The sequence below is a fragment of the Ictidomys tridecemlineatus genome, chromosome 11, assembly GCF_052094955.1.
Source record: "Ictidomys tridecemlineatus isolate mIctTri1 chromosome 11, mIctTri1.hap1, whole genome shotgun sequence".
NCBI classification, from domain to species: domain Eukaryota; kingdom Metazoa; phylum Chordata; class Mammalia; order Rodentia; family Sciuridae; genus Ictidomys; species Ictidomys tridecemlineatus.
The window spans coordinates 10,364,131-10,386,558 of record NC_135487.1 but is presented as its reverse complement, the minus strand read 5'-3'; the positions used below and the strand labels follow the sequence as shown (position 1 = coordinate 10,386,558).

The 22,428-nt window shown below is 45.8% G+C and overlaps 1 pseudogene; it reads left to right on the top strand.

Annotated features, from left to right (window-relative positions):
• The first annotated feature begins 12,778 nt into the window (after positions 1 to 12,778).
• On the top strand, positions 12,779 to 18,425 carry LOC101964612 (intestinal-type alkaline phosphatase 1 pseudogene; annotated as a pseudogene).
• Positions 18,426 to 22,428: the final 4,003 nt, after the last annotated feature.

Below are 22,428 nucleotides of genomic sequence, written 5' to 3'. Positions count from 1 at the left end.
TGAACAATAGGAACACTAAGCTTCTCTGTCCATTGTTCCAGGAAAGTACAGCCTTTCATGCCAAATTTTGACGTAAGTTAAAACAATAACAATAATAATAACCTTTTCCTGGTAAAGATAAATGAGTTCTTTTAGAGACTTTAGTAATTTGGGAAGTCCTTCAAAATATTTTTGGCAGCACTTAGCACTCCCACATACTGTAATAAGTTTTTTCCCCTTTGAGGCAAAAATGTTTGGATAATTGGTTGTAAAATGCTTCCCTACGCTTCAGAAGTATTCAATCTGAAGGAACAAAATCTTGCTGCCAACAGTTTGCTTCTTAGAAAAAAAAAGAAACATCTATAAAAGTAAAAAAAAAAAAAAACCTCCTTAAAACATCCAACATTTGTTTGTCCTGTTGAAGTGGAAAAGGTCATTCCTAGAATAAAATTCTGTTCTGACAACTCTGCAGATTATATGGAATCTATAGATTGGTCATTCTGGTATCATGATTTAATGGCCTACTTAACTACTATAAAGTCAGGATTTTAATTCAGTTATCCGTATAGTAAGCATCAATTAAATACTAGATGCAACTCCTGATGCTTAGAATATATCACTGACTAAAAACAAGACAAAAATCTTTGTTCTTATGGAGCTTGTTTTGGTGGAGGGTGGAAGGAGGCAGTGGCAGAAAAATATAATAAGAAAATTTAAAAATAGGGCTGGTAAATGCTAGAAAAATACAGAGGGGAAGTATAGGCTGAGGATGGAGCTCACTAGGAGAGTGCTTGCCTAGCAAGACCCTGGGATTTTTTTCTGCAATCCCTCCACCCCTTGTAGTATTGGGGATTGAACCTGGGACAGTCTACCACTGAGCTACATCCCCAGCCTTCTTTATTTTTTATTTTGAGATAGGGTCTTGGTAAATTGTCCAAGCTGACCTCAACTAGAGATTTGCAATTCAGGAAGTCTGGATAAAGAAATTTTGCAAACTACAGGAGTAAATTTCAGTATTTTCAATATGAGATGTTTATTAGATGTTCAAGTGGAGGTCTCAGGGGCTGGGGATATAGCTCAGTTGGTACAGTGCTTGCCTTGCATGCACAAGGCCCTGGGTTAGATCCCCAGCACAAAAAACCAAACAATCAACTGGAAGTCTTATGGGTATATGGGTCTTGATTTCTGAAGTAAGTTTTGGATCTATGTATTTTCATATACGTTACGTATGAAATATATTACATGTGCACCTATGCCATAAATATACACACAAGTCACACTTCTCTTAACAATAGGGATGTGTTGCTAGATAATTTCTTCCTTACAAGAACATCATAGAGTGTACTTACACAAACTAAGATAGCTTCAGGCAGTATAACCCTATGGGACCACTGTCATAATGCTGTCACTGACCCTCCCATCATGGTGCAGTACATGACTGTAAATATTTGTAAAAGTGTGTGTGTTAGAGACTTGCCATTTTTTTTTTTTTTGGTTGTAGATGGACACAGTACCCTTATTTTATTCATGTATTTTTATGTGGTTCTGAGGATTGAATGTGCAAGGCAAGGGCTCCACCACTGGGCTACAACCCCAGCCAAGTTGCCAACTTTTAAGCAAGCTTGAAACCTGGAAACTGATGAGATCACTGATCTAGGCAAAGAAGGAAAGAATATCAAGGAAGCCCTGGCACACTTCACACTAAGAGGTTTGGAGAAGACAGGTATTTTCAAAGCCTACTGAGGAGAAACCAGTTAGGAGGAGAACCCGTGCTATCCACAGATTCAGTTGAAGAATACAAGGAGGAACAAATGTCCAGCTATGGAGTGCTGCAGACATTAAGGTTCCTGAGAATAGAGAGTTGTATTTAGCAATGAGGAGGTCATTGGTGATCTTGACAACAGCTTTTGGTGGGGCAAAAAGTTAATTGGAATGAATTGAAGAAAGACTGTCAGTGAATCTGACCTCTGGAAAAGTCTAGCAGTAAGGACTGGAGAGGAAGATGCCACAGCTATCATACTGGGAAGTCTCTTCAGTTTCAGAATGTTCCTGCAATAAGCCAGGCATCATGGTGCACACCTGTAGTACCAGCTACTCTTGAGACTGAGGCAGGAGGACCAGGTAAACCCAGGAGTTCAGAGGCTGCCTGGGCAACATAATAAGACACTGTCTCCAAAAAAAGGAGTGCTGCCTCAGTACAAGAACTAGGCTGGAAGGCTGGAGGAGTTGTTGCTCTCAGGATATGGACTCATAGCTCCACAATGACATGAATAATACACGTTTTCTTTGGAAAACAATAGTACTTCCTATAAAACCTGCAAATTCTGAACTTAGAATTTGGTCAAAGATTTTTCTGGAATTTTGTAACAGCACTCACCAGCAGTCTGAGATGATTTAGCCAGCCAGGGCTATGCTTAGAGATGCCACAGAGCCAGCTTTGCCCTGCCTTCTGATGTGTACACCCTCATGGTCACCAATGGCTTCCTTTGAACGTAATGGAACAATCGGGTGCACTAACTCCTTCTGGAGAATAATAATCCCTAAAGGCCTCTCAGGTGAGCAGTGAGCAGCCTGTTTATTTATTTATTGGGCAGTGAGGATTGAACCCAAGGATACTCAACCACTGAGCCACATCCCAGCCCTTTTATTTTTTTATTTTGAGAAAGAGTCTCGCTAAATTTCTGAGACCAGCCTCAGATTTGCGAGAAGCCTGCAGTCCTCTGCCTCTGACGCCACCCGGACTATAGAAGTGCACCCCCACATCTCGCTTCAGATAGGAAGCTTTGAACTTCAGTACAGAGTTGCAGAAGGTCCTCCTAGAGAGCGTTCCGTCTGTGTGAGTGGCATTGGGAATACATTTCCAGGTTTTCTGTGGTTTCACACTGGAATTCACTAGCAGTTTAACATGGAGAGCTCAGGTTGCCCCACCCTGAGACCTGAGTCCTCACGACTGTTGGCTGAGCCTACACATTTTCACCCTTGGCACCCATGGTCCATGGGAAAGCTTGTTTGCTTTTTGCTTTTTTTTAAAAAAAGTACCGGGGGGTGGAACCCATGGGTACTTAACCACTGAATAACCACTGAACCACGTCCCCAGACCTTTTTATTATTTATTTTTAGAGGGGGTCCGGTCTCGCTAAGTTGCTAAGTGTCTTGCTGAATTGCTGAGGCTGACCTTGAACTTGTGATCCACCTTAGCCTCCTTAGATGTTTGCTTTTTTTTTGGTACCTAGGATTGAACTCAGGGGCTCCTGACCACTGAGTTACATCCCCAGCCCTATTTTGTATTTTATTAAGAGACAGGGTGTCACTGAGTTGCTAAGCACCTTGCCATTGCTGAGGCTGGCTTTGAACTCATGATCCTCCTGCCTTAGTCTCCTAAGCCACTAGCATTACAGGTGTGCGCCACCATGCCTGGCTCATTGTTTGCGTTTGATGTAGAAAATATTACAATACTTTGGCACAACATTACTGATAGAGTAGGAAATCAGTGTGAGTGGGAAAGAATGGATAGAATTGGCTAGAAGACCTATTATCTTTTTTTTTTCTTTTTTTTTTTTAAAGAGAGAGAGAGAGAGAATTTAAATATTTATTTTTCAGTTTTCAGCAGACACAACATCTTTGTTGGTATGTGGTGCTGTTGGTATGTGGTGCTGAGGATAGAACCCAGGCCGCACACATGCCAGGCGAGCGCGCTACCGCTTGAGCCACATCTCCAGCCCCGACCTGTTATCTTAAGAAGAAAGGGGCTGCAGATGTGAAGGCATTGGCTTTAGATAAGAGTATACACAGCTGCCTTTGGGAAAGGCCTGGAAGACTGTGTGAAGACAGTGGCTGAGCTAGTCCATGCAAGAGTGCCAATAATTCACCAGGAGAGAGAGTTGAGATAATTATCTGTGCTCAATTTTTCCAACTTCAGCTAGGCACAATACACCAGTAAAAATGATTTGGATTCTCAGTCTGTTTTCCTGGGCAAGTTACATAAATGTTTTTGGCAGAGCCTCGCTTAGTGTATTTTACTTTCCACTGAGTGCTCATCATATAGACCAGTGCCTGGCAAACACTTGCTTAATAAATATTCTATGGATTAATTTTAGAAGTGAATCAACTATACTGTATATGCCAAATTACCCTACAAGTTTTTTTTTTTGTTTTGGTACACTGGGTTGAACTCAAGGGTGCTTAACTACTTAAGCCCTTTTTATATTTTACTTAGAGACAGGATATGGCTATATTGCTGAGACTGGCTTTTTTTTTTTTCCAGTTGTACATGGATGCAGTATCTTATATTTTGTTTATTTACTTTTTAAAAATTTTTTTTAAAGAGAGAGAATTTGGGGCTGGGGATGTGGCTCAAGCAGTAGCGCGCTCACCTGGCATGCGTGCGGCCCAGATTCGATCCTCAGCACCACATACAAACAAAGATATTGTGTCCGCCGAGAACTAAAAAATAAATATTAAAATAATTCTCAAAAAAAAAAAAGAGAGAGAGAATGTTTTTAATATATATATATTTTTTTTAGTTCTCAGCAGACACACATCTTTCTTTGTATGTGGTGCTGAGGATCTAACCCGGGCCGCACGCATGCCAGGTGAGCGCACTACCACTTGAGCCACATCCCCAGCCCCTTGTTTATTTACTTTTATGTGGTGCTGAGGATTGAACCCAGTGCCTCATACATGGGAGGCAAGTGCTTTACCGCTTAGCCACACCCCAGCCACCTGAGACTGGCTATGAACTTGCAATCCTCCTGCCTCAGCTTCCTGAGCCGCTGGGATCACAGGCATGTGTCACCCTTCCCAGCTCTCCACAAGGATCCAATGAAATGAGGTTATAAGTGTAAAAGTGCTTTACAATCTTAAGAATACTATTTAAATCTGAACCGTTTGCCAGGTGCAGTATTGAGGGCCACAGCCGAGTCGGGATGCCACGTGGCATTTTGCCAGAAGGAGTGGTTAAGAGATGACGCCAGCAAGCCTTTAAGATGATGATAATTAAGTTAAAATTGCTGTGACTGGATGATGCTGGATTGAAACGGGCTGTGTATTGAGTTGTATGTGGACCCTGCTGACCAGCAATAGGGCAGCTCCAGGATTAGGGCGGATCCTGCTGCCTTGGGTGCCCACTACTTTGGAGTTCCCATTGAGTTCTCCCGGGCTTCCGCTGAAGCGGAGCCCTGTGGAGGGAGTGTGTGTGGAGTGCCGGTGAGAGATTGGGAATAAAGAGTTGCTGTTTGAACCTACAAGGTTTTGTGGCGGCTGGGTTATTTGTACCCAGCCAGACTGCGGCTGCACAGGAGGGTTGCAAGTCCAAAGTTTGCCTCGGCAACTTAGGGAGGCCCTAAGCAATTCACTAAGACCTTGTCTCTAAATAAAATACAAAAGAAGGATGATGATGTGGCTCAGTGGTTGAGTGCCCCAGGGTTCTATCCCTGGTACCAAAAAAAAAAAAAAAAAAAAACTGAACTATTTATGTTAGAATGGAGATAAAGGCCATTGAGGGTTTTTTTTTTTTAATTTTTGTTTTTTTACTTAGATATGCCAAGACCTAAAGATCCATGAATTAATTTGAAACTTGAGGGTGGCATATGATACTTCACAAGGTCCTTGCTTAGCATCTGGATGGCCATTTTATTTTATTTATTTTTTAGTGGTGCTGGGGATTGAACCCAAGGCCTTGTGTATACAAGTCAAGCACTCTACCAACTGAGCTATGTCCCAAGCCCCTGCATGGCCATTTGTTTCACTGTCCTGCCCCAGGACATTTCTGAGAAACACTCACCATTCCCTCACACCAACCCAACCCTTAACCACCGAGTTAGGACCTCCTTGGCTCTGATTCCTGAGCCTCCCCCATAAAAGTCCCAGAACCCCAGCCTGTGTTGCCTCTCTCTCCTATAGAGAGATGGCCTTTATTTGTCAGATCTGACAAATACACTCTCCTGTGGTTCTCTGCTTCTCTTTCTTTCATTTCTTGCTTACCCCTCTCTCATTCCTTGCTTTCCCTGCACCTATAAACCACATAAACTTACAAAAAATTTTTTAAAATATTTATTTATTTATTTTAGTTTTCAGTGGACACAACATCTTTGTATGTCGTGCTGAGGATCGAACCTGGGCCGCACACATGCCAGGCGAGCCCGCTACCGCTTGAGCCACATCCCCAGCCCCCAAACTTACAAAATTGACAAAAGTATACAAAGGCCAGAAAACCACCTAAGTCTGTCTTATGTGAATATCATAAATTAAGTTCTAAATGACATTTATAATGCTGGGCACTTGGGGGTTATATTACTTCTTTCTTTTTCATTTTCCCTTTTTTTTCCCCCATTTTTTGGGGGATCAAATCCAGGGCCTTATGGTGCTAGGCAAATATTCTGCCCTTGAGCTTCATCACTAGCACTTTTTATTTTTCTTTTTTCATATTTTTTTCAAGTTGTAGATGGACACAATACGTTCATTTATTTATTTGTTTATTTTTAGGTGGTGCTGAGGATCGAACCCAGTGCCTCCTATGTGCTAGGTGAGTGCTCTACCACTGAGCCACAACCTCAGCCCTTTATTTTTATTTTGAAACAAGGTTTCACTAAAGTGCCCAGACTGGCCTGGAACTTGAAATCTTCCTCTCTTGGCCTCCTGAGTTGGTGGGATTATAGGCATGTGCCACCATACCCAGCTCTTTTAAATTTTTTTTAAATAGATTATAGTTCAATCCCTAGTAGTAATAAATAAATAAAATAGATTATAATTTCCAAAGCAAATGTAGTATTGGGGCTATGCATTTACTCTTTTAGGTAACAGAATGATGTTTAAATGTATGGATGTTTCTGCTGAGAATACCTAATTCCTTTCCAATTGGTCATACCCAACATCTGTTGCACTGTTTATTTTCATGATGTATCTATATGATCTTCTCAAATATTTATAGGATTTGTTTGGACCAAAATTTTTTGGGGGGTTGTATTTGTTTGTGGTGCTAGGGATTGAACCCAGGGCCTTGTGCATGTGAGGCCAGTGCTCTACCAGCTGAGCTCTATCTCCAGCCCTGGACCAAAGTTCTGACTGATAAAAATAACTAGGAGGAGCCGGGGTTGTGGCTCAGTGGTAGAGTGCTTGCCTAGCATGTGTGAGGCACTGGGTTCAATTCTCAGCATGACATATAAGTAAATAAATTAAGGAGCTGGGGTTGTGGCTCAGTGGTAAAATTCTCACCTAGACGTGTAGGGCACTGGGTTCGATCCTCAGCACCACATAAAAATAAATTAATAAAGGCATTGGGCCCATCTCCAACTAAAAGATGCATTTAAAAATGAAAAAATAAGACAAAAAATAACTAGGAAATTCAGTACATTTCCATTTCCTTCTGTATTCCAGGAGCTAAAGCAATGTCTTTGCTTGGTGAAGCTTGAAGGCAGTTTCCCATCAGCTAAGTTTTTCTTGGTTTGAGAAGGCCTTCCTTATCTTTCTTCTTGAAGGAGTATCTGCAAGGAGAAGTGAATCAAGCCATGGCATCATTTTCACATTTTTCATCATAATTGCTGGAGATTAAGATATCACATAATTAGCCAAAGTCATAGAAGAGGATTCAGTGGAATGATGTAGGATTAAATGTAGGATTAGACCTTAGGAGCTCCGTGGGATTCCTGTGTGCTTTAGTGTTGCAGTGTGGGGATGCTCAGGGAGGCCTCCGCCTCATCCTGCTGTCACCCAGCACCAGGGCTTTGGGGATTAATTAGAAAAAGCACTGTGTTCTCAGAAAACCTCTAAAGCTGACTTGAGGACGAGGAAAGATTTTGCTGAGTAATGTGACTCAGTCCCCTTCCTTGTAAAGCCAGAAGTCCTGTGTTTTCCTAATTAGCCCCACCAGATTTTTGTAGGCATGACTGACTGTGCTTCATGAAGCCAACCATTTCGTCACAGGGGACTTGTTCTCGGTGAGATTTCTCTGCGTCATCTGATATGGAAGTCAGCCTGTGCAAGTTTCCTGTAGCCAGTTCTGGGTCACATTGAAATATTGTGTCACATGATCATGACCTACTTTCCCCCCTACTGCCTCAGTAAACAACAGGAGTGACACCCACAAAATGTGACCACCCTCAAAAGTAACACCAGTCTGTCTTGCATGTTGCATGGGTACTGCTTAATCTCAAGGATGGCAAATCCCTTTGCAAACATTAATTATACTTTATAAATGTCTCACTGATACTAGGCTACAAGCCCTATTATCCCCATTTTATGACTGAACATCCCAAAACTTAAGAAATTGAAACTCTTCAGTTTGCTCAGAACAAGGACAAAGGTGGGTCATAGCCCAGTTCTACTCACCTAGTTAAGGGTGTCCCCTGGGCTGTGTAAGAACTGACTTCCCTCCATTTCCCCGTCACTCAGAAAACACTGACATGTCTGTGTGGCTGCCCTGAAGAGCCTGCTTTGCTCCCCCCACTGACTGGCCTCTGTGCTCCAGTCTAAGTGCCTGCATTTTTTTGTACTTAAATTTACCTTTGGCAGTTGTTCCAAAAGAAATGAGGGGAAGTGGCTGGCTGTAGTAGCTCTGCGGCTTAGTGGCAGAGTGTCTGCCTGGCATGTGCACAGCCCTAGGTTCAGTCCCCAGCACTGGGGGGAGGATTCACCCTATCATGAATGCTTATGGCATCACCAAAAGCAGTTCAGGCTTTTTTGACCACATCATTTCCTTTTTTCCTTTAGGGCAGGACTGTGCATTGATTGTAGTTTGGATTGTCTATTTTTATATTTCTTATTTATTTTGCAGTACTAGGGATCAAACCCAAGGCCTCTCCCACTCCCACTGAGCTACACCCCTGCTATGCTATTTTGGGTGTGGATGAAGAGGTTGTACTTCTAGATTAGACAGGTATGAAACAGAGCAGAGATAATACATAGATAAGGGTCAAAAGTAGTCATTGTCATGAGAAAACAAGAAACCTGTGCTTATCTGCCTTTATATGGTAAAGGGAAAAGAGCTTTATCAGGGAACCTGAGTTCTCTTTTCTGCTATTGGTTCATTGTGATCTCAGCCAGTTGTTTTCTCTATCTCTGCATTAAGTTCTCCATCAATACAATGGGAGCTTCTGCTGTAGCCTCGATTCAGCAGAGTTTCTGTAAAGGGCCTTGTGGGCTGTATTATGTCCATGGTAATGACTCAGCTTTGCCAGTTTAGCTCAAAACAGCTAGACGTTATGTAAGCAGATGAGTATGGAAGTGTTCCAATAAAGCTTTATTTTTATGAACACTTAATTTTGAATTTTCTATAATTTTCACATGTCATGAAATATTACTCTTTGATTTTTCTTTTTTTCTGGTACTGGGGATTAAATCCAGGGGTACTTTACCACTGAATCACATCTCCAGCCCTTTTTTTGTATTTTATTTAGAGACAGGGTCTCACTGAGTTGCTTAGTGCCTCACTGTTGTTGAGGCTGGCTTTGAACTTTACATCCTTCTGCCTCAGCCTCCTGAGCTGCTGGGATTACAGGTGTGAGCCACCCTGCCTGGCTCCAGCCCTTTTAATTTTGAGACAGGATCTTGCTAAATTGGTGAGGCTCTCACTAATATGTTAAGGCTGGCCTTGAAATTGTGATCCTCCTGCCTCAGCTTCCCAAGAGTTGCTGAAAAACCAGCCTCTACCTCAGAGCAAAGCCTGTCCAAGGAAGGGGGCGTGACCCTTGTCCTTGGAAAGAACCACAGAGCACTCCTAGGCACATACCCACCCTGCTGAGTTGTTTATCTACAAATAACAGGAGAGATCTGCTACACCTGGTGCCCCTGACTCAGTCAGGCTAGGTGAGGACCCATAGCAACCCCCTAGCAACCACCAATCAGCATGAGACAGGGAAAATACCTGGGATGCCAGATGACCCCCAGTAGTTTATGGTGGTTGATAACATGTTGGGAAACCATGTAGTTCAGCATCCCCTCGTGGCCTAAACCAATCAGTTCAAACCCCCTCTTGTACTCACCAATCACCCCACTTGTGACCTTTCTAGAGGTCTGTCCCTAATGTGTCTGGGTTCACTTGACAGTCTTTTTTAGGGAGAGAGCACTTGATGGGGAATCAGGAAAAACTGGGTCTTTACTCAGTCAAGGACTTACCATGTAACATAAGTAAGTCATTTTGTTCCAGTTTCCTTATTTGCAATATGGGGATAAAAACTCCTGCAAGCCAGGCTAAGGCAGGAGGATCAAAATTTGGAAGTCAGTTGTCTCCAGGTACAATGGCACACACATGTGATCCCCGCAACTTGGAAGGCTGAGGCAGAATCTTTTAAATTTTAAAGACAGCCTCAGCAACTTAGTGAGGTCCTAAGCAACTCAGGTAGTCCCTGCCTCAAAAATAAAAAGGGCTGGGAAGGTGGCTCAGTGGTAGAGACCCCTGGGTTCAATCCCCAGGACTGCAAAAACAAAAAGCCCCCTGCACACTCTAGATAATGAGAACTTAATGAGACCACCATGAAGCTGGCCTCACAGGTGAGAAGCCTTTGCCTTGGACCAGCTGTCTCTGGGCTCCTGCTGACAAGCAAGGTATCCTTGGTCCTTTCTGCTGCAATGCTGCTGTCACTACTGCCCTAAAATATCTTTGATTGGCAGTTCCAGGCCAAGGACCCGCCCCGCCTTTAGTAACAGCTGGTCCAAGCCTTCCAACTTTAGTTGTCCCAGGTCACACAGGCTGGCGTACTAAGTCCTACCTTTCCTATGGTCAGTTCGGAGGCAGCGCCTAGTTGGGTCAGCCCTACACAGCTCATGGGGAAGTGCCACACTAGCTGGCAGGAGCTGTTCAGATGGGCAGTGCTAAAGCCCTCCTCAGGACACGGTGGCCATTTCCTCTGTGCCTTTGATGGCTAGTCTTGCTCAAGGTCCAGCTGGGGAAGGCTCTGTGACACCAGCTCTCACTTCCAACACACTTCATCCCCTGGCCTTCTCTGACCACCGCGTATCCTCCCTCCCAAACCTCCCTGTATCTTTCCCTTGCTTTATTTTCCTTCCTTGTACCTATTTCTACCTGAAATTTCTTGTTATCTGACCAATCCCAGCACACATCTCTATGTGGGTTTGGTTGTTTTGTTTGTTTGTTTGTGGGGAGGGGGTCCTGCGGATTGAACCCAGAGTTGCTGAGCCACATCCCCAGCCCTCTTTTTTTCTTTTTTTGAGACAACTTGCTAAGTTGCTTAGGGCCTCATTAGGTTGCTAAGGCTGGCATTGATCTTTCTGCCTCCACCTCCCAAATCCCTGGGATTACCAGCCTGCACCACCGCACCTGGACCTATGTGGTTTTGGGTTTTGTTTTTTAATATTATTTTTTTGGTACCAGGGATTGAACTCAAAATACTTGACCAAGCCACATCCCTAGCCCTATTTTATTTAGAGACAGGGTCTCACTGACTTACTTAGTACCTTGCTGTTGCTGAGGCTGGCTTTGAACTCGAGATCCTCCTGCCTCAGCATGCGCCATTGTGCGCAGCTGTTTTTGTCTTTTTTTTTTTTTAACTATAGTCCGACACAATACTTTTATTTATTTTTATGTGATGTGGAGGATTGAACCCAGGGCCTTACGCCTGCTAGAAGAACGCTCTACTGCCGAACCACTACCCTAGCCCTATTTTTGTCTTTTAAAAAAATTATTTTTATCCGTTTTTGATGGACCTTTGTTTAATTAATTAATTAACATGCAGTGCTGAGAATGGAAACCAGTGCCTCACACATGCTAGGTAAGTGCTCTACCACTGAGCCCCAGCCCCAGCGCGCCTACGTTTTTTTTTTTTTTTTTTTTTTAAAGAGAGAGTGAGAGAGGGGAGAGAGAGAGAGAGAATTTGAGAATTTTTAATATTTATTTTTTTAGTTCTCGGCAGACACAACATCTTTGTTGGTATGTGGTGCTGAGGATCGAACCCGGGCCGCACGCATGCCAGGCGAGCGCGCTACCGCTTGAGCCACATCCCCAGCCCCTACGTGTTGTTTTGAGATGGAGTCTTGCTCTGGTGCCCAGGCTGGCCCCCAAACTCCCAGGCTTGAGTGATTATCCTGCCTCAGCTTCCCAGATAGCCAGCTACACACCATGTTCAGTGCTTCTGTGTTTGTAAAAGTATTTGTTGGATCGTAAGTCAGAACAGTTAGGAAAAACAGAAAGTCTCAGCAGTTCAGGTAGAAGTGGATTTTTTCATAGGCAGAGGAACAAAGGAGGAGGGAATCCAGAAGCCCAGGCTTGTTTTGATGCTGATGGGCCTTGGCTGGGACCGATGCTGCCTTGCTCCAGCGGGTAGCTGAGACACTACTGCTTATCAGTGACCGGTTCTGCTCCCTCACATGTTGAAGTTTGAACATTAGAGAAGCACACTGAGGCGAGCATATAAAGCAAGGTTTATTTTTAAAAAGGGGGGCTGGGGACTGGGGTTGTGGCTCAGAGGTAGATCACTTGCCTGCCATGCATGAGGTCCTGGGTTCAATCCTCAGCACCACATAAAAATAAAATGAAGATATTGTGTCCACATATAACTAAAAGTAAATAAATAAATATTTTTTAAAAAAATAAATAAATAAAAAGGGGGGCTGGGGCTGTAGCTCAGTGGTAGAGCACTTGCCTCGCAGGTGTGAGACCCTGAGTTCGATCCTCAGCACCACACAAAAATAAATGAATAAAAATAAAAATGTTTTTTTTTTTTTTTTTAAAAAATAGGGGGCTGGGGATGTGGCTCAAGTGGTAGTGCGCTCGCCTGGCATGCGTGTGGCCCGGTTCGATCCTTAGCACCACATACCAACAAAGATATTGTGTCCACTGAGAACTAAAAAATAAATATTAAAAAAAATAAAATAAATTTAAAAAATTTTTAAAAGGGGTGGGGGGTAACAGACTTCTCCCAGGAGGGAGAAGGGGGCCATGGCTGGTATCCCAGGGAGCCAAGTGTTCTGCCCTTTTTATGCTTCCTTTATTCTCCTGCTCTCTTCCCCTAATCTTTTTTTTTTTTTTTTTTTGGTTTGTTTTCTTTTCCTTCCTGAGTAAGTGACTAGGCCCAGGAAATGCTTGGTGGTATGGCCAACAGGTGGGAAATAGGTGGGCTGAAGGGGGAAAGGCAGGATGGAGCCACCTAGGACACATTAATTAACAACCTTATAGCTCCCCTTAGGGAGGGACAATTCCTGCCACAGGTTTCCTTAGCTACAGGTTGGAGCGGAGGCAGGTCCTAATAAGGGTGGAGGAAGGGCTCTGAAGGAATCAACATTTCAATCCTTCAGGGGACAGTCTCCAACTTCTGGGACTCTCTCAAAATTGGCCTCCTTGATCTGAACTGACTCGATTTACCTATCTACACTGCCTGCCTGTCTAATCCTGGCTTCAGCTGCCCTGAAACCAAGAACAGCCTAGGCCCATTAAAGAAGTTACTTGACATACACGTCCAAGATGTGTCAGAACTATTATTACTACTAGTAGTGGTCCTGCTTTACTTCCTCCTCCTCTTCCCCCTGGAGATTGAGCCCAGGGTGCTCTACCACTGAACTACATCCCAGCCCTCTTTTTTTTTTTTTAATTTTGAGGCAGGGTCTCACTATATTGCCCAGGCTATATGCCCTCAGGCTCACAGTCCTCCCACCTCAGGCTCCTGAGTAGCTGGGAGGATAGGCCCTGACAACTTCTGATTTGGTCTCTTGAAAACCTCTCCAGTTCCGGGCTCTCCTTACCTCAAGAAGTCTGGCTCACAGACAGCCTGCTCTGCAGCTGGTACCTGGGTGCTCCAGCCTGCCACCAACTACCAACCCGTAGACATGCAAGGAGCCCGGGTGCTGCTGCTGCTGCTGAGCCTGAGGCTATAGCTGGCCCATGGTGTCATCCCAGTGGAGGAGGAGAATCCAGCCGTCTGGAACCAGAAAGCCACTGAGGCCCTGGACGCCGCCAAGAAGCTGAAGCCCATTCAGACCTCAGCCAAGAACCTCATTATCTTCCTGGGGGACAGGATGGGCGTGCCCACGGTGACAGCCACCCTCACCTGGATCCTAAAGGGACAGATGCAAGGCAAGCTGGGGCCCGAGACACCCCTGGCCATGGACCACTTCCCATATATGTCTTGGCTCTGTCCAAGACATACAACGTGGACAGACAGGTGCCAGACAGCGCTGGCACAGCCACAGCCTTCCTGTGTGGCGTCAAGGGCAACTTCTTGATCATTGGCTTGAGTGCAGCCGACCACTTTGACCAGTGTACAACAACACAAGGCAACGAGGTCATGTCTGTGATGTACCGGGCCAAGCAAGCAGGGAAATCCGTAGGAGTGGTGACCACCACCACAGTGCAGCATGCCTCCTCAGCTGGCACAAATGCACACTCGGTGAACCGCGACTGGAACTCAGATGCTGACATGCCAGCCTCGGTGCTGCAGGAGGGCTGCCAGGACATCTCCATGCAGCTCGTCTCCAATATGAACATTGACGTGATCCTCGGCGGGGGCAGAAAGTTCATGTTTCCCAAGGGCACCCCAGACCCTGAGTACCCAGGTGATACCACCCAGAATGGAATCAGGCTGGATGGACGCGACCTGGTGCAGGAATGGCTGGCAAAGCACCAGGGGGCTCGGTATGTGTGGAACCCCGAGCAGCTCATTCAGGCGTCCCAGCACCCAGCAGTGACCCACCTCATGGGCCTCTTCGAACCTGGACACCTAAAATATGAAATCAACCGGGAGCCAGCGCAAGAGCCTTCCCTGATGAAGATGACAGAGGTGGCCCTGGGTCTGCTGAGCAGGAACCCCCGCGGCTTCTACCTCTTCGTGGAAGGGGGCCGCTCACCTGGCTCTGACCGAGGCGATTATGTTCGACTCTGCCATCGACAAGGCCGGCCAGCTCACCAGCGACCAGGACACGCTGACCCTCGTCACCGCCGACCACTCCCACGTCTTCTCCTTTGGCGGCTACACGCTGCAGGGCAGCTCCATCTTCGGGCTGGCCCCGCACAAGGCCCAGGACGGCAAGTCTCACACGTCCATCCTGTATGCCAAGGGCCCCGGCTACGTGCTGAACTTTGGCTACCGACCCGACGTCCCGGAGGTTGAGAGCGGCGCCCCCACCTACAAGCAGCAGGCGGCTGTGCCCCTGTCAGGGGAGACGCACGCAGGGGAGGACGTGGCGGTGTTCGCGCGCGGCCCGCAGGCGCACCTGGTGCACGGGGTGCAGGAGCAGAACTACATCGCGCACCTCATGGCCTTCCCCGCCTGCCTGGAGCCTCATGAGGCCAGAGCAGTGAGGCGGGTCCCCGCCCTGCTGCCACCATAGTGTTGCTGCCCTTTTGGTTGCTGCTGTTGCTGAGGACGGTTGTCGCACCCTGATACCCAGGCCCGCTGAGACCCAACCAGGAACCCTGCAGCTGGCATCTCCCACCAACCGCACCCCCACTACCAGTCCAAAACTGGGCTGCCTATCCTGATGCCCTCACCTTTGGCTCTTACCAAGAGATAGAGGGATACGGCAGACTCAGACCAGGTAGCACTGCCCATCCCAGCCCCAGACCCTCCATGGTCAGGACACTATGGTACCCCCAAGGCTGAGACAATGACATCCACTGCAAGCTCAGCCACCCAGTCCCTCCTGTGCCTATACTTTGAGAAGGACCAAGTTAGGCACCAGGCACCCTCCACCGGATCAGGACTCCACCAGACCCATGGGTGCCTTTGTTGGCCTCAGACGCCAGCACTGAGGTGCCAAAGACTCAGGCATGTCCTGGAACCAGGAGACCCTGCATCTCGCTGAGCCACCTGCACACCCAGGGAAACTGCAGATGAGGCCTGCCCTGTCACTGCATACAGGGGCAGTCCTCTGTAACCAGCAGCTACATGCTCACCCCTCCCCAGAGCCAACTCTGGGCTTGGAGGGGTGGGACAGGCCATCAGAGTGGCCCTTGGACCCTTTGCCTGGACATCTGGAAGCCGAGTATAGACCTCTGAACTAAGATTTTTCTGCCCTCCTGGGGCCTCCATTCCCCTGGGAGGGACAAAGCAATATACAACACACACACACACACACACACAAAGAAGTCTGGCTCACTCAGGCACAGTGGCACACACCTGTAATCCCAGTGGCTCAGGAGGCTGAAGCAGGAGGCCAGCCTCAGCAACTTAGTGAGACCCTGTCTCAAAATAAAAAAAATAAAAAGAGCTGGGATGTGGCTCAGTAGTTAAGCATGCCTGGGTTCAATCTCTGGGTCCCTCCCCCCAAAAAAAAAGGAACTCTGTCTCAGTGTAGGAATCTAAGAAAATGCTCAATAGCTTTCCTGTGGAATTCAAGCTATTTCCCCTTAACTCTGAGTCAGTCCTTGGCTGCTGGGTGGAGAGCAGAAGAGGGACGGCCCTGAGAAGGGAACAAAGCTTTGGCTAAAAATGTGGGGAATGTGTCCCAGGAGCTCTGGTCCAGGCTGTGATTCACACCATGATTCAGCTCTTACCCATTGTTATTTAAAGTAAGCAAACTACAAAACTTAAACATGCCTTTTCTTCTTCTTCTTCTTCCTTTTTCTTCCTTCTTCTTTTCTTTTCTGTTAGGAAAGGCTATAGAGAATGATCATTTGGGATAAAGTGCACCCAGGGCTGGACAGACTTCCAAGACTCACGTTTGGTGGGAGCTTTGCAGTTTACAAGTCATTTAGGATACTTCAGCTCATTAGGGCTTTTTGGTTTGTGCTGGGGATGGAACCAGGGACTCCTGTGCACTTGGCCAGCACTCTGCCACTGAGCTACACTCCCAGCTGAAAGAGAGCTTTTTGATGTAGGCAGCATTATCCCAACTTTTTTTTTTTTTTTTTTTTTTTTGTACTAGGGATTGAATCCACAGGTGCTTAACCACTGAGCAACATCCATAGCCCTTTTGTTACCGCTGTTGACAGGTGACGAGTCCTTACTTCCCCAATGTTGAAGAATAACACCAGAGAAGAGTCCTTGCTTCCCCAATGTTGAAGACTAACACCAGAGAAGCCCGCCCAGGCAAGGTCAGAGTGGAAATTAGAAGTTTATTAAAGGACAGCAGAAAAGACTTCTCCCAGAGGAAGAAGGGGACCCAGGAGATGGAATCCGTGGAAGTGGGGTTGTCTCCCCTTTTTATAGTTCTTTCAGTGATGGAATGTAGGTGGGAAGGCTGGAGGAGTGGGACACAGGTGGGCCAAAGAAGTAATCTGGGCTGGAAGGACTTCTGAGTCAGCATCTTCAAGTTTGCTGGGTGCTGTTCATTAACACTTCTTTGGGATGGGCTCTGGGCCTTGGGCTTTTCCCAGACTTTATTAACATTCATTTCCCAGAATTCATTCTCAACATGGCCTCCATTTTAGATCTTACTGGATATTAGACCCGATTTACCTAACTACACTGACTACCTAACTTTAAATCTGGCTTCACTTTTTTATCTTTTTATTTTGAGATAAGTTCTTGCTAAATTGCTTAGGGCCTCCCTAAATTGCTGAAGCTGGCTTTGAACTTGGTATCCTCCTGCCTCAGCCTCCTGAGCTATGGGTTATCCCAACTGCATTAAAGAGAAAACAATCAAGTGTGGTGGCAGACGCCTGTAATCCCAGCACTTTGGGAGACTGAATTCATAAGATCGTGAGTTCGAGCCCAGCCTGGGAAACTTCATGAAACCCTATCACACACACCCAAAAGAGGAAATTGAAGCTTAAATAAAGTCCTCAGGATGGCAAAGCAAGGCTCACACTTGGACCTTCTCGGCTCTAAAAAGTTTAGTATGGGGCTGGTGTGTTAGTCACGTTTTTGTCACTGTGATCAAAATACCTGACAAGAACAACTTAGAGGAAAAAAAGTTTTATTTGGGGGTCATGGTTTTATAGGTTTGGAAAACCAGCCTCTACCTCAGAGCAAAGCCTGTCCAAGGAAGGGACATGACCTTTGTCCTTGGAAAGACCCACAGAGCACTCCTAGGCACATTCCCACCCTGCTAAGTTGTTTATCTACAAATAACAGGAGAGATCTTCTGTGCCAGGTGTCCCTGACTCAGTCAGGCTAGGTGGGGATCCATAGCAACCCCCTAGCAGCCACCAATCAGCATGAGACAGGGAAATACCTGGGCTGCCAGATGACCCTCCCAGTAGTTTATGGTGGTTGATAATGTGTTGGGAAACCATGTAGTTCAGCACGTACTCCCCTCGTGGCCTAAACCAATCAGTTCAAATGGAAACCCCCTCTTGTACTAACCAATCACCTCTACCCAACTTGTTCCTGCCAGTTAATGTGCTAATCATGTTTTAGAGTTGTTATTTGATTTTCCCGTGGTGTGTGATGATTTGCTAAGAAGATGCTATGATGTATGTGGGGGTCCCTGCCTTCTCCAAGAATGTATAAAACTGCTGCAAACCCTGGGCTGGGGCCTCTCAGCATCACCAGTTGCTGTGTGTGCGCGAGGAGGACCGAGCTAGCTCGCAATAAACACCTCTTTGCTGTTTACATCGATCTTGGTCTCTGGTGGTCTTTTGGGGGTCCCGAATTCGAGCATAACAGGTTCAGTCCATGTTTGGCCAACTCCATGCTCCAGGCCTAGTGTAAGGATGTGATGGAGAAAAGCTGTTCAGCTCACGGCAGCCAGAAAGCAGAGAGAAAGTGCCAGAAATCAGGGGCAAGATATTGTATAAGGGCATATCCCACCTACCTAGAGTTTCCACCCAGTAGTGCATTCAAATTATTAGTCCACCAAATGGATTAATCCACTGAGGAGGTTACAGCTCTCATAATCATCTCACCTCTGAACATTCCTGGATTGCCTAACATTAAAGATCCAAACCATAACATTCCACCCCGGTCTCACAATGCAAAATGCATTTGGTCCATCTCCAAGAATCTCCATAGCCTTAACAGTTCCAGCCTTGAACAGTTCCAAAAGTTCAAGTCCATATTTGAAGCCAGATTTAAAGAAAGGTAGTTAGTGTAGTTAGGTAAATCCGGTCTAATATGGAGTCTAATAAAGAAAATGGAGACCATAAAGAAAATGGAGTCTGGTCTGAGCCCAGGAAACCAGAACAACACCTGGGAGATTGAAATGCTAATGTCCCCAAGGCCCAGCCCATCCAAAAGAACTGTGAATGAAGCAGCTCCCAGCAAAACAGGGAGATGCTAATCAAATCACCCTAGGCCCTTCCTGCCCCATCACTCTCCCCCAGCCCAGAGGCCCACCTGTCTCCCACCTTTGGCCTTCCCACTTTCATATGCATCCCCTTTCATATGCAGGATAAAGGAAAATAAAGGACAAGAATGTGGGAGGGAAAAAAAGAAGACCTTAGATATAAAAGGGAGAAGACCTCCGCTTCCCAGAGATTCCACCTTTCTGGTTCCCTTCTTCCTGTGAGGGAGGGGAGTCTTTTGTGCTATCCTGTAATAAAGCCTCCACTTTCCCCTCTACACTTGCCTCCGTGAGCTTCCCTGGTGTTATACTTCAGTATTCAGGGAAGCAAGGACCGTCATGGTGGTCGGCGGTATCAAAGTCTCCTCCAAAACTCGAGGCAAACTCTTTGACTGTAAGTCCTTGTAAAACTTGAAAGCAAGTTACCTACGTCCAATATACAATGACGCAGACTAAACATTACCTATCCAAGAGGGAGGAATAGGGTCATAGAAAGACATGGGACCAAAACCCAACCAGGTAGACATTAGGTCCTGAAGCTCCATGTCCAGCATCCAGGACACAGGGTGGCAAGACATGAGCTCCAAAGGGCTCTGGCGGCTCTGCCCCGTGGCCTTACCAGTTGCAGCCTGCATGGCCTCTCTTTTAGGTTGGCTCTTCTCACTTCCTGTAGCTTTCCTTGGCAATGTTCCATATTCCTGGCATCTATTAGTTCCTGGGGTCTCCCTTCTAGCTTTGGCTTCATTTTATAGTTTCACACATCACCCTCTCAGGAGCTTCCTACAGGGATTCTGACTCTGCTACACTTGGCCTAGTCTCTCAGGTCTTCCTTTGAAATCTCAGTGGAAGATCCCATGACCCCTAACTCCAGCATCCTGAATTCCTGCGGAACCAGCACCATACGGGGACCTTGAACCTGGGATGGGTAGGTCTTGCTGATTTCTGAGATGCTTGAAGCCATCTGCCTCTGAAAAGATACTTAGCTTATTTTTAGTGACAGTAATTTCTTTTCTTTTTTTAAAAAAAAAGAGAGAGAGAGAGAATTTTTAATATTTTTATTTATTTATTTTTTAATATTCGGCAGACACAACATCTTTGTTTGTATGTGGTGCTGAGGATCGAACAGCGAGTGTGCTGAGCCATATTCCCAGCCCGACAGTAATGTCTTCAATGGTCACACTTCATTGGCCCCAATATTATGTGTGCTGCTTGTCTGGTCAAACTGAAAATTTTTCAAATCTTTCCTCTCTGCTTTTTGCTCCCAATTTTCACAGTAAAGCTGGCCAAAAGTTGCCATCAAAAGTTGTCTGAATGCTATGCTGCCTTGAAATTTCCTCCATCAGATTAATTACTTCATCTATCTCCTTCCTTGCTTCATTCTTTTTCCATTGAACCTAGAGCTTCTTTACCACTGAGCTATATCCCCAGTCCTTTTTATTTTTTTTATTTTGAGACAGGGGATCACTAAGTTGCTCAGGACTCTTAAGTTGCTGAAGCTGGCTTTGAATTTGCAATCTTCCTGTCTCAGCTTCCAAAGTCTATGGAATTGCAGGTGTGTGCTGTTAGGTCAGTGGCAGAGACTCAGAACAAAGCAGCCCACTCAGGGAAAGAAACATCAATCAGGCGCTGACAGAAACGGCTGTCAATCAGTGAGACCCCCTGGCCAATCCTGGAGTTCAGCCAGCAGCCCTGACCAACTCCAGTGGGACAAGGGACCCTAAAAATGCCTTTTCCTGTCTCCAGTCCTTCCCTTCCTGCCGTGAGCCCCATAAAATCCCAGTCTGGTCAAACTCCCACACAGTGGTTTCTCCTCAAACCCTTCTCCCGTCCACTCTGTCAGTCTGATTGAGTTCCACCCAGGAGTGAGTCTTAAATATAGCCTCGTTTGGTGGCCTTTTTAAACTTGCCACCTTTGTTTGCTGCCCGCCTCGCCTGATCTTACATGTGCCACCATGCCTGGCTTATTATCACTTGTATATTTGTCTTCACATAAAATCTCAGGACATGGATAAAATGTTAACAAGCCCTTTTCCAAAAATGTAACCTGAATGGCTTCTAGTCCAATTCTCAGCGGAGTCCTCATTCCTATCTGAAGCTGCATGAGCACAGTCTTTACTGTCCACATTCCTCCTGTCATTCTGATCTTCTGAGCTCCTGTCCGAACTGCCCTTTAAGCTCTCCTTACAACATTCTGAGGTATCCACAGCCTGTATCCCCAAACCATTAAAAAGTCTTGGGCTGGGGATGTGGCTCAAGTGGTAGCGCGCTCGCCTGGCATGCGTGTGGCCCGGGTTCGATCCTCAGCACCACATACCAACAAAGATGTTGTGTCTGCCGAGAACTAAAAAATAAATATTAAAAATTCTCTCTCACTCTCCTTAAAAAAAAAAAAAAAAAAGTCTTCTGAACCATATGGTCAGGTTAGTCACAGCCATTACCTCACCCTGGTACCAATGTCTATGTTAGCTTTTCTTTGCTATGACCAAAATACCCCACCAAGAACAACTTAGAGGAGGAAAAGCTTATTTGGAGCTCAAGGTTGCAGAGGTCTCAGTCCATGGAAGGCTGATTTCTTTGCTTTGGGCCTGAGGTGAGGCAAAACATCTTGGTGGTGAGACAAAACATCTTGGTAGAAAAAAACCTGCTCTGCTCATGGTAGGCAGGAAACAGAGAGAGCACAAGGAGTCAGGAACAAGATATAGTTCAAGGGCATGTCCCCAGTGACCTACTTCATTCATCCATGTCTCACCTGCCTACAGTTACCACCCAGTAGTTTTTCTTAATTATTAATCCATCACATGAATTAATGAGGTTACGGCTGTTATACTCTCATCACATCATTTCTCTAAACCCTCCTGGGTTGCCTAACACTGGAGCTTTTCAGGGGATATTAAAGATCCAAACCATAACAGCCGGAGGTGTAGCTTAGTGGTAGGGTGCTTGCCTAGCTTGCATAGGCACTGGGCTCTACCTTCACACACAGTGGAATATTATCCAATCATAAAGAGAATGTAATTCTGTCATGTGCAGCAACATGAATGAAACTGTAGGACATTAAGTGAAATAAAAAATGGACAAATAGTACACGTTCTTTCTCATACGTGGAAGTTAAAAAAGTTGATGTCAAAGTAGAAGAGATCAGAACTGTCCCGTCCAGCAGGACACATCAACGTGGGCAGCGAACCTAGATGGGGAGGAATGAAGGGACAAGAGACACGAAGGGTGACAGCAAGATAAAAGTTCTGATCAAGCTGCAAAGTTTTATTGTTCACACAGGGGTATTTATATGCTGGGGATGGGGAAGCTCTCTAATCAGCAATTGCTGGGTGGGTATTCATA